The sequence below is a fragment of the Strix uralensis genome, chromosome 2 (assembly GCF_047716275.1).
Source record: "Strix uralensis isolate ZFMK-TIS-50842 chromosome 2, bStrUra1, whole genome shotgun sequence".
Classification (NCBI taxonomy): domain Eukaryota; kingdom Metazoa; phylum Chordata; class Aves; order Strigiformes; family Strigidae; genus Strix; species Strix uralensis.
In genome coordinates, this window is record NC_133973.1 from 105,375,604 (window position 1) to 105,388,624 (window position 13,021).

At 44.1% G+C, this 13,021-nt stretch overlaps 1 long non-coding RNA gene across 1 annotated transcript; it reads right to left on the minus strand.

The window, feature by feature from the left end:
- Positions 1–269: 269 nt before the first annotated feature.
- On the minus strand, positions 270–9,237 carry LOC141939589 (uncharacterized). Its single transcript, XR_012627649.1, has 3 exons — positions 9,191–9,237; positions 748–828; positions 270–469 (listed from the first exon to the last, which is right to left on the minus strand). It is a non-coding gene; the product is annotated as an uncharacterized LOC141939589 (long non-coding RNA).
- Positions 9,238–13,021: the final 3,784 nt, after the last annotated feature.

Consider the following 13,021-nt stretch of genomic DNA (forward strand, 5'->3'; position numbering starts at 1 on the left):
CTGGATACCCAAACCCTGATTCGACTGAACCAAAATCTTTAGTTGCTGCCTAACCCCTGCAGCACCCAACATCCCCCTATTTGACTTCCAAGAAGCCTGGCGTCCTCTTGCGCACAATCTGAGAAGCCCCACAGTGAGCAAGTCAGGGGTTAGTTTTGCCTAAGGCGGAGGCAAGTTTAGCTTTGCCACCAGCTTCCAGAGCTGCTGGAGCATTTCCTATTGAACACTCCTATTCTACCTGCAAAATACATACAGCATATTTCTGCATGAATAGGAAAGATAATTGCTTTAATTAAATATCAAAGATCCCATTATTTTGCCACACAGAGAAAATTCAGAATATCCAGGATTTAAAGCACATCTTTGCCCATGGTACTCCTGGCAGAAGTTGGGTTGGTTCCATGGACTTCAGGACTTCAGGATTAACTCCAGTAGTTCACATTGCTCAACTTCACTTCCATGAACCCTCCTGGAACAAATTACAAACAATTTTGTAAGTGCTTGATACAAAACAAGGAGATTAATAACAGCCAGCATGCATCAAACTCATTTAATTGTATCGAGTTATGTCAAACCAATCTAAATTTATTTTCACTACAAGATAGTGGGAGAATCAGTAAATATCACATATCTTGACTTTTCAAAGCCGGGAAAGTACGGTCTAGATTAAATTATTTGAGATGGTTATCAGAGTGGTTGGAAAATCATAGTTAGAGAGTAGTTCTCAGTGCCATAGTTTCATCTCACAATCAGACTGAAAGGAAATTCAGGCAGTGGTCTGTGTGCTCTGTCCCAAGTCTGATGTCACTCCATGTTTTCAGTAACAACCTGGGAATAGAAAAGAAGGGACATTTGCTAGTGATGTGAAGCTGGAAGAGGTTGCATGTAGGTTAGTGCATAGATTAAGAATTACCAAAAAAAAAAAGAAATCCCCTGCAAAACAGTATGACTCGGTGTTGACTAGTCAAATACAAAGTTCTGTGTTGCACAGCAGAAACCAAAATCACACCAGGGAATTACCAGGGAATTACCAGGTCAGGAGCAGTTTTGGGGAAGTGGGCTACAGGCTGAGCATAACTCAATATCTTGTTGCTGTAAAAAAGTTAAGTCTTGTACTGGATATATAAACACAAGTGTTCCAATGTGGAAAAACCCAAGATAATTCTGCTCTGCTCTACTTGATGATCTTCTCTCAAAGCCCTCAGTGGGACTGAACTGCACGATTTGGGCAACAGTACTTCAAGAACAAGCTGTATGATGGGTGGACCAAGCAGGGAGAGGTCGGAGGAGGGCAGCCAGGTCTAGAATAAAATTATTTAACGGCAAAAGTGAGAAGTTAGACATTAGGACATGGAAAGCTTTCTAAACCTGAAGATGAGGAAGCACTGGAGAAGACTGTCTGAGAAAGCTGTGGTTTCGCCATTGCTGAAGGTCTCCACCATTGACAGGTGGGTAGACATCTGTCAGGAATGATGTTGCCCTTGTGCAGAAGATGGACCAGAGACCCTCCACCTGCAGAGTAGGTACATGTCCTGGGACAGGCAGCATTTCAGAGAGATCAGGGCATGAAGACAGACTCCTGGCTCGAGGGGACCAGAATGTTAGCCTTAAAAAAGGGGCAGAGGTGCTTCATCCTTAACTTCAGAACGGCACATAGGCTGCTGCAGCTACGTGATAGATACATAGCAGATGGACCATCTCCAAAAGTTAATGTAACTAATACCAGTGGAGAAGAAGGGATGTTAGCAGGAGAAAGAATGTAAAGTTGGTGAGGATTGTGCCATAAAACTGTATCAACAAGGAGTCTGTAGTTCTTGCTATCCAGGAAAGCTGCAAGTTTAAGTTTGTGGATGTAATTAAGCCTCCCAGCTCTGAAGTAAGCTGTCTGTTTCAAACTCAAAGAAGGACTTCTGAGCCTGAGTTCTTAATACTTTTTTTGCAAATAAACCAGTTTGTCTTACAGGAGGTACTGTATGTATCTAACCATCACCCTAGCATCTTGCCTTGGAAAAAAGAAATTTCTGTTTGACACGATAATGTAGGGAATTATAGAAAACGGGCTGGAAGGGTCCTTTTTTTCCATGAAAAGATTAAACATATTTACCTCTTTTCTGGTCAATGCCCTTCTCAAAGGGTCTTAAAACTCTGCAGCAATGGAGATCCTGCACATTTCCTAGGCAGTCTGTTTGGATGTTTCATTAATCTTTTCTGCAGACAGCATTTCCTAACACCTAACCCATATTTCCACTGATGTAGTTTAAGGCCATTACACACTTTACACAAGACAATGCTGTGTACATACTTAATACACTGTTGATTCTTTTTTGCAAAATCATAATGATACTGTCTTTACCAACTTGATTGGTCCTAAATTTAGTACTCCCTTTTGTCCCTTTCCATAAACTTCTGTAAGGGCACAGTGCAGCCACAGCGAGGTAGGCTGTGAGCACTCATAAAGTTAAATATATAGTGAGTAATTTCACCTCTTCATTGTCAGACAAAAATGAAAACCAAAACAGACTCCAACTGTACATACCAGCCATAGCAGAGAGAGCTGTCGTCTCAGGCTTCATGCTCAGCTGATTGAAATGCTGATTGATGGACTTAAAATATACATATATCAATCACTGTTAAGGTTAAGAGCTCAAGGGGGCAAAAGTCCAAAACTACATGAAGTTTCTAAAAGAAGGAAAATATTTCTCTTCCCCTAAAAAAAATCCCCCCCCCCCCCTCAAAAAACCCCAAAACACCCAACCCAGAAACAAGCCATGAGCAAGGCATATTTTGGGTGTCCTGTACCCTCCACCACCTGGTGTTCCCAGGGAGCTACTGACTGTCAAGGACTTTGAGAGGTGATATGAACAGCAGCAGGGATAGCTACATTTTCACTGTCCTCTGGCCATTTGTGTGCACTGTCTACGTTATGGCTCAGGGGCTTATGCTAGCGCAGCTGATGCACAACCAGACAAGGAACATCAAGCAGCAGCTCAATTTTAATTGTTTTCTTTTGAATTTCACTGCTCAGGAAGAACGTCAGCCTGGCAGCTTGGAGCCTGGCTGATTCATTCACAGACCAAATGCACCAAGAGTTTGGTGATGCCAAATCTGATGGTGCAGAGTAGGGTTGAGGTACCTGGGCAGGGAGGAAACAAGGGGTAAGGTCTCTCCATCCCAGCTACAGACTTTTTGAGCAGTGGTTCTTGCCATGAGAATGTTTTAACCCTGCAGCTAATCACTGCATTTCATAGCTGCTCAGCACACATCCAGTAGCAAGGTCTGCCTACCGGTGAAGATGGAATTTACCATACATCTGAACTGGGGATGGTCACCTGCAGCTCCCTCTGCACTCAGACAACATGGTCCTTGTTTCACAGCCCATCCACCTCCATCCCTCCTGTTAGGCAGAGATGTTTGATGGCTCAGATCTCAGAGCAGGTCTGTCTTGCCCCCAAACACGGCTTGGGGATTACAGCTCACACGAGGTGGCAGTGGCCAGGCACAGCTCCTGCCCTTATAGGGATCCCTGGTGAGACCTCCTCAAAATAACATGCACCATTGTGATCTTTGCAATTCAAGCTGCAACAGGTACGGAGGACAGAGATGGACAGAGCCATTTTTTTAGCCTTCTTTAACAAAAACTTAGTAACAGCCGTAGAGAAAGCCATATGGCTCCATCCAGATGTATTTTTCATCCTGAAGAGAAAAATCTAGCTGACTCCAGTTTGGAAGGTGAAAACCATGTGGTAGCTAGTTAAACAGCACATGTGATTAATAATTTACCCCAGCTATTTAAGACTTGAAGCCCTTACCCAGGTGATAAACAGGAAGGAGTGAAAGGGAGCCGTGCAAGTCATGCATGCTGCACTGGGACCCGCAGATGCTGCTTTGAGTAGGTCAGAGGTGGAAATGATTTACAGCTGTTTCAAGCTGGAATACCACAAAGCTTGGAGGGAGTGGCAAACCTTGCTAGCTGCCATCATTCATCTCTCCTGTCTCTTGTGTTAGTCTCTAATTTTAAAAGTCAGTTTCTTTAAGAGCCATCATTATGTTTATTATGTTTTCAATCTCCAAACCTTTCAGTTTCTCTGGAGAAACAAATGAGGAAAAAAAAAAACTTTTCAGAGCTCAGGAGGAAATAATGGGTTTAGTATGATCGTTTTCTTCTAGGGGATGGGTTGGTAAAGGATTTCCAAGAACAGACTCAAATCCGTGTGCATTTTGTGTTCAGCAGTATTGCCAGGGAATTTACACACTTGTCACCTAATTGCCACTTCCTTTGTAAAACAGAAATGACAAACCCAAGTCATTTGCTTTTATTGTCCTTTTTTTTTTTTTTTCCTTAATAGCAAAGTGGTTGACACTCTTTAGAAAAGAAATAGCAGATTTCCTCCACACCTTGGGATTCAGTACAGGCTGAAGTCTTCAAGGTAAGCAGAGTGGGTTTCCTTTGAGTCATTGTGGTATCAGATGCAATGTATTATTAAAATCCAATTTAAACATCTTACTCTTAGGAGCCAGATGGCCAAACTATGTTTGCAGTCCTGGAGCAGAGCTAGAATGGGCTTGTGACATGTTTCTGCCATTGTCACATCTAACTAAACAGAAATTTCTAATGTCACATCAGTTTTTAAGTAGCTGGAAGCCTGTTGATCATTTCAGCTGTAGTACATCTAAGTGCTTTACAGGTCTCCATCACGATGCACAAACATTCCCGAGACTGTAGAGATCCTGCTTAATTCTTGCAAAACTGAGGTCATCCTTAGCTGAGTGGTGGGAATACAACTGGGGCTGCACCCTAACATTTGTCTCCTGTTCCTCTGCCTTCATTGCAAAGCCATGAGAAAACAGAGAAGCAATGCACACACATTCCCAAGACCTGACCAGACTTTTCAGCTTGTGACTGAACATGAGGTTGGGAGCAGCTTGTTAAACAGTAAAAAGAGAGAGAAATCGAGGAGAGAAATTTCTTGTATGTCTAGAGTTCAGGGGATTTCTGCCAGAAAATGTATGTTCTTATTTTTTTTCATCTGTATGTATTTCTCACTGGCATTTTCTATGCTCCATTACATTCCCTATTGCGGGATTGAGGTAATTGAGGATGTTAGAAGACAGGACAACTTTTGAGCTGGCAGGGTAACAAGGACTAGAAAATTATATAGGATGTGGCTCGGACACAATCTAGCCCAATGACATCATGGCTCTGTTACGACCCCTTCCAAAAAAAATCAGCTTCCAGATCACCTATGGAGCAGGGCATCCTCTCCAGAGAAGTGTCCCATGGTTGTCCCTGGGACAAATGGGATGGGGCAGATGCAGCTGCCATGACTACAGGGGAGGTGGACACATCACCTGCAGTCCCATGGTCTGGGGCTTCCCCACTCCACTCCAGGGCATGTCTCCTCCAGGGAGGGATGCACTGCTGCTTTGGGCTCATAAAGAGCACCCAAGCACGTCACCACTGAAGGCTTCGTGTCTCTGAGGGCTGTCTGTATCCTGCCCAAAGAAAGGATCCAAAACCACCCCATGAGGATGTCTTATGGAGTCTCCTGCAGACTTTCTTTATGTATTTCCTTCACAAAAACAAACATCAACCTGGGTTTCTCATCTGTAATAAGGAGAAAGGAGATCCCCCATGGGAGTGAGGAATAAGGAGAACCCAAATCATTACATGGGTCATTGTATGGGAATTGGGAAGCACTTGAACTGTTTGGAGACACAATCTGCCTTCCTCAATGGTTAACTCAGTGTGTTCAGTAGCATGGCAACATGACTGAGCCATCCTTCTTGAAGCTAATACCACATGGGGAGATTAACTGCAAGCAAGCAGGCAACAATAACAGGCTCATTGAAATGCAAGGAGAGCTCTGCTTCAACCACATTGAAATACCCCTTCTCCATTTTGAGCTTCTCTCCCTGCTGCTGGTGCAGGTGCTCTGCCCGTGTGGCACAGAGAAATCCCCCCTTTGCGTGGCGGTTGTCACCAGCTCTGCGCCTCTGACAGCAGCACTCCTGGAAGGTGTTGGAGAGTGATGTGAGACAGTGGGACGATGGCAGGGAAGTCCCCAACCCAGCACAAAGTTGGGGCAGGAAAAGGAGAGTGGGGAGGGGGTTGTGAAGCTGGCGACAGGTGGCAAACTGGGATGCAATTCCCAGCAGGGCTTCCTGGAAGAGGCTGACTGACACACTGCAGAGAGGGGATTTATCCCCCCCTCCTCCTCCCTGCAGGCCCCCAGAATAAGTTAAACAAGGCATCAGATGTTTCTATTTTAAGAGTAACCAGGGAGGCTGGCAACTACAAAATGAAAAAGAGGGGAGGGCAGAAGTTGTCTAGTAAAATTAGCAACACATTTCCCTCCCTGCCTTGCAGAGAGCGTGCCCCCTTCCAGCAAGCTGGGGTCTGAACAGCATAAATTATTCCTGTCTAAATTTGAGCCTGTGCTGTTGTTTCTGCCAAGTATTTACTCTTGAATGCCATATTTTTTCAGGCACAGATGACACTGGGTGACATGTGTCATCACAGTACGTGTCCTTGAAAAATATGTGCTGTGAAATTGCACTGACGTTCTCCAGGACGGGCTGCTCGCTTGTGCAGAGAAAGCAATCAGAAGGTCCTGGTCAAGAGACTACTCATCCGATCCACCATGGCAAAGCTGGACTACAGACTGAGGAAACTCTCCGGCTGCCAAATGTCACCGAGTTCACAGATCATCACTGAACTGTGCGTGCATTTGGCTTGTACAGATAAGACCTCTGGGCACCTTCTCCCTCAGATATCTCTGCACTGTTGCTTCCCCTGTGAATGAGATCTGACCTCTTTACTGCAGTGAGTAAAGCCACAACTTCATCACCTATCACAGGTTCCTTAACATCCAGAAGCTGCCTCAGGCATGCTCCTCACAGCACAAGTATTGCACATCACTAGCAATTGCCGTAAGTGCAAAAGAAAGATGCTGGATAAATATTTGACAGCTATTTTCATTCTTCCAAACCCACATTCTCATTAACCCCTTTTGGCCAAATGCCACCTGCCAACACCAAGACCGGAGCTCTTTGAAAAGGTTGCATGATCCCTTTTTGGTCATATTCAGATTGCTGAAAACCCAGATCTATGAAGTGTGATCGACAAACCCAATCACTCAATGATTGACAAACCCAATCACTCACTGTTTCGGTTGTGCCCAGTAATAGAATTCTATGGCTGGGGATGCAGTGGCCGTATTCTGTCATCAAAACAAAGACCTCTGGGCTGGGCAAGCTCACCTGGCTCCTAATCAGCTTTGGCCTTTACCCACTCATAGGTTTTTGTCCAATCTAAAGTACACAGGTTAAAATAAACCGTACATTTAAAGAGAAGGCTTTGTATTGCCAATTGTGGAAAAATGTTTAAAGTTACTGTCTTAAGCCCCAGCATGTTAAGGTTAGAAATGTTTTTGTTTCACTGCTCTGACACCATATGGCCAAAGTCAACAAGAGGCCGATGTGGTTGTTTGATATATGGCAGCCCAGCATGATCTCATCTTTGGAAGGTCACAGGATTAGTGCATAAAACAATCAGATATGATTAACATTAGGCACTATATCTGTGCAGAGATGTACAGGTCTGTTGCTGTGACTACAGGTGAAAAGCCAAAGTTGGATGAAGGTCAGACTGGACATCATGACTGTCCAGGCAGTCAAAACCTGGACATCCTATCCCATGTGATGCGACTGGTAGAGGAAAGCCACTTGTCCCAAAATGCCTCTCACTGCCATCAGCGTTACTGTGCTTCACAGCTTAAGTTCACCCAGCACACCTGTCTGCTCCAACAGCATGCAGCAAATAGAGGAGGACATCTGTGCTGGGGAATTTCTTTCTGCCGTCTTCTGCTATTTTTACATGGTGGCTGTGAAAGCTTCCAAAATGAGACGCATTGCCACAATTAAACTGAATGCATTTAATAGCAAACTATATCACAAATTGCAGAGCGAAGCCACTTCATATTTCCATGGGGCTTGCTAGAAAAATAGCTCCAATTAATGAGGCACATTGTAGACTTGTTTATATTCAGCTGACTCTGTTCAAGCAACAAATTATCTGTGTCTGATTATGAGGCCAAATTCACCCTATAATTTTTCATTTAGCCTTATTTTACTGCCTGGCCTATTCCACTGAGCTGAGGAGTTATTCGTGGAGCAAAACCTCCCTGTCCTTGCTCCCAAGATTCAGAGAACTTTACAGGTGTTGCACAAAGTCACAACATCCCATGCATAGCCACCACTCGGTAGTACCACCTTCCAGGTTCAGAATTAGGAGGCAGAGGGCTGGATCACCCTTCTGGCTTGGTTTGCTTCTCCTTGGACTCCCTAACCAGACGCTAAGCAGAGAGGATAGTCAGCTTGGAATGGTAAAATTAATTTCACAAGCATGCACCAGCCCCAGACAGAACTGGGGCCTCGACGTTTGGAGGGAAAAAGCCTGATTTGCTTCACCACCTGCCCCATGGCGTTTGCGGGGAAGCACAGCCCCGGCATGCTGGCACAGGTCATCCAGGTCTCAGCGCTGTAATTCAAACCATCTAACGCTGCAGCACCCTGCCACGAAAAGCAGCAGAGGTTGCATTTCATCACTGATCTTGTGGTTTTGCTCACAGCTACAAGTAGCGCTCCCAGTAAAACAGGCGCAGGCAAATTTTTGTGTGTTTTCGTGCAGCCGTGTGGGAGGGTCTCTGGGCAGAACCCTTCCCAGGCTTGAGTATTTTGGGGTAATTCAGGCCTCATAATGATGGTTCACTGCATGTTTTAGAACGTGCCGAGTCTCTGCCCCAGCCACTCGTTGTTGGCACACTGAGATTTCCATGCAAGCCATGATGGGACAGGGATGAAGAGAGACAGAATAACCGTATGTTACAACCCCAAACTAGGACAAACATCCCCCACCCTTATACAGTGCCTTCACGTGTGCCACATAAACAGTACCAACCTCAAAACATCCAGCTTCTCTTTTCCCTTCCCTAACCTGCTGGAAGAGGTGTCTCAGAGCAGACTGGCTGCAGAGACCCCCATCTGATGCCCGATGCACACCTTGGCCCTCAGTCCTAAGCAACAGAGACACAGGAACCCTCATTTCCAGAGTAACAATTGCACTGACTTTATATATTTATAGCCTCCCACAAATGTCCTGAAGAGGAAAAGATAACATAAAAGCACCAACCAGAAAAGCAAACAGAGAAGAGCAGCGCTGTGTCTGTGTGGTTCCACTTGTTGCTCAGATGTCTTTTATTTTTGGTGCCTGTCCTAGCAGTTTCCAAGAAATCTCCCCCTATCCTATTTCTATGGGGAGGTATAGCATTACACTCCAACCCTTCAGGCACAAACATCTGAGGACAGAGTCAGGCCACGAGGTCAAGCCTGTATTTATAATACGAGACGAGAGCGGGGCCAGGTCACTGGAGCAGGCTGCACTTTCCTGAAAAACTAAAAGGTACTCCAAGGGTCCCTGGGACGATCAGGAATTACCAGTACAGTCCTGTGGGGTTGGGTCTGCAGGTTTGCACCACGCAGAAGAGCTGGATGGGGAGACGCATCGCCTCGCTGCTGCCAGACACACCTCACCGCTTCCCTGAGCAAACCAGCGCCTCTCAGTAGGGCTAGGCAGGGGATGGGCAAAACTGTCCCGTGCTAAATTCAGGTCAAACCTTGAGTCTCTGCTGTTTTCATCTGGTTTGATTTTTTGTGGAAAGACCCTCATTTTATTATACCAGTAAAAGCACGTCAGATAACATTCATTATTCAATGTTACTTCTACAGGATTAAAGCATGGGTGCCTTTTGCTATTTCAGATTTTTTCTTATATTAACCTTTGTGTAGTTTATCCATTTCTCCTTGGCAATAAGGTCCAAGTAAGACAGAGGCAGACATTAGCAAGACATACCAGGAGCAAACTTTCTCAGGACCATTCCTTTGGGCAAAGCTTCACCCAAGTGCCTCCTTTTTTTTTAATAAATATGTCTTAGACACATTTTAATGTGTGGAAAAAACACACCTCTTAGCTTCTTAGGTTCCACTGGTTCTATTCATTTCTCACATAGAGCCATAATCCTTTCCAGTGGTAACTAGTTGGGATGTCACAAATAAAGGATAATACCTTCAGGTATAATCAGCTTACTTCTTAGCTATTATAGATCCTGTTCTCATGAAGAAATTACATGCACATACAGATATGTGCATTATTTAAGATGGAGCAGCAAGACTGCAGAAGGATGGATCTTCTCGCTCAGGAAAGCAGGAATACTAATTATTGTTCTTCCTGTGTAGCCATCCAATGCTGAGGTGGGGAAAATGATGTCTGATCTTTCAGATATACTTTTAAAACACATTATTCAGCAGGGAGTTATTATCAGGATGTGTTTCTTACAGTCAAATGACCAACGCTGGATTTGGGTTGATGTTTTGACAGGCTGCAGTTGTCAGCCCTGCAGTCAGGTTATTACATTTAGATATTTCTGACCTTGTGCTAAAATTTCAAGAAGAAAGTGCACTTACATTTTTAATGCACATCCTGCTGACACACCACATTTCCTTGTGGGAGAAGCAGTACTTGAGAAGGGAAAAATAAGAGATAAGTAATTCCTCTTAGTTGGATAAACTAATTGATTTCATGTGCACAAGATTTAAAAAAAAAGAGGAAGTTATCATTGTATGGTGTTTATTATTTCAGTGTGTGGCAAAATGTCATTCTAAAAATAATATCAACCTACTATGGGAAGCCACATAATTTTTATTGGGATAATTGATAAATCAGACCTCTATCTAATGTTTCTCTTCATAGAAAATTACAGCCTTGGAGAAGAACACATTATTGCAGAGAAAGTCAGAGTGAGCACTGAAGAGTTGACAGCCCTGGCTGGAGACAGAGGTTGCTTTTCATGGATAATGTAATGTTTTACCAGTGCTAAACTGATTTGAACCATATGACAGTCAGAGTAGCAACATCTATGGAGCTTAATCTGCTCTATGACCCAAAGAGTTGCAACAAGGTTGCCCTTTCACTGCTTTTATCATCAAAACCTGTAATATATTTAAAAACACAAACTTGGAGGAAGTCTCCAATGATCATGTGTTTTCCATCATCCCCCCCTCAAAAGAAGAAGGATCTGCCGCTCTGACACCAGATGAAGCCATTCCTGGGACCTGTTTTCTAGCACTGCCCGGGCAGAAAGCCCATTGTGACAGCAAGCGCTCGGAGCGGCTGGCCTGCAACCACTTCCGATAGCCTCGGTCATGGCTCCCGTCTTCCATTTCCCCCAAAAGGGAAGCCAGACATCTGTTTAGGAAGCTTTGAAAAAAGTCTTGTCAAGAATTTTAAAGAAGATGACCATGTGAGAGGGTGTGTGTGTGTCTTCAGGTTTTGGCCCATCTCCAGCTGGCTGACGGTATGGCGCTGGCTTTCTTCTTTGTTTCCAGGCTGCAAAATAACCATAAAAACAAAGACCTAGGTAATGTATTAATAGCTTGCTTAATTTCACTTTTTCTGTGTATTCCAGTACTCATGCAGCCCTGGAGATGTTTCACTGTGTAACTATAAATAAAGGAGTCTCTAACTGTAGAAGAGGACAGAAGAGCTGGTATGAGTTCACCAACAATAAATAACACTGCTATTTGACACCTACGGCTTGTAAAAAATATAAAAGGAGATGTTTCAGTTGAAGGAGAATTCAGTGCTCTCTGAAATTTTCTCTGAGCACCTGAGAGCATGATAAAATGCAAACAAGGATTTCCAGGAACACCTGAGAAGATGGATACATGCTGCCTTGGATGCCAGAGGAAATTCCCACTCCTTCATGGCACTGGAAGCTGCGCAGTGGCATAAGAGCTGGATTTGTACTGCTTCTCCTGACCTCGGGATGGTCATCTGAAGGCCAGGCCTGCTTTTTAGAAACTCTTTTCTTAAGAAAGCAAGTCCCAAGAAAGGCATTAGGGAATAGTTTTTGCTTTGCTTCATTGCTTAGCTGAATTCTGGTTAATATTTTAAAAAATTAATCCTGAATCACTCAAAATTAATGTTGCGATTCAGATCTTCATAAGACAGCACAAATGTGGCATCTTGCTTTTGACCTGCCACTTTATAGGGAATGTACAAATTTACAAAACTAAACTAAATTTAATCTAGTTGAGGTCTTAGCTCTGTATGCAGCAGAACACATACAAGCATGCACACACCCTTTTGGTATCTGTGTTGCAAATGCACACTCTATTCTAAGTGACGCAAGAATCCACTAACATGATTATGGTAGGCACTACAGACAAATATCTTTTAATGATGCTTTTATTTCTTCTGCTTGCAAACGATCACTTCTCCTGGTGCTTTTGTCAATTATTACTCATTTTCTGTCACTGAGTTGCAAGAAATCACCTGTCTTCTTTCAGAAGAAATCAGCAGAGAAGGATAGACAACCTAAATCCTGACTCTGGTGCTTCTACTGAGAGGGGTTGGGTAGTGGGGTTTGACATAGCCTACCATCCAGCTGTATTTTATGCCCTGCTGTCTTTATTGGTCGTGAAATGTCCACGCAATGCCAAAGGACCCTCCTAAACACTTCATTTGCTTTGCTGCGAGTTCTTTATTCTGCAGAGGACCGAATTAAGAGCAATGCTAGATAAACTACCCAGTCTTTCCCCAGACATACAACTAGCGGTTTTGGCTTCAGAGTCCACAAGAACAGCATGATGCCCTTGCCTTTTAATTAGCTTAAGCCAGTGGGACTGAAGATCTGAGCTCTTGGGCTGTACTGGAGAGACTGAGAGCTGAAGAGATGAGGCAGAGCTGCTGCCACCCGCAGTAACCCCCCCCTCGCCATCAAGTCCCCATCAGCGTGAGAATGAATGTGTTTACTTCCCATCAGTGGGTGAAATCAGAGCCTTCAATGCAATTTCTGTCAACAATTACTTGATCACCCTATTTTTGTGCAGGTCTGATGATTGCAGCGTAGCCTCTCTGTCAAGGGACAGGTGAGAGGCTGGAAGGGATATTGCTTAAAAACAG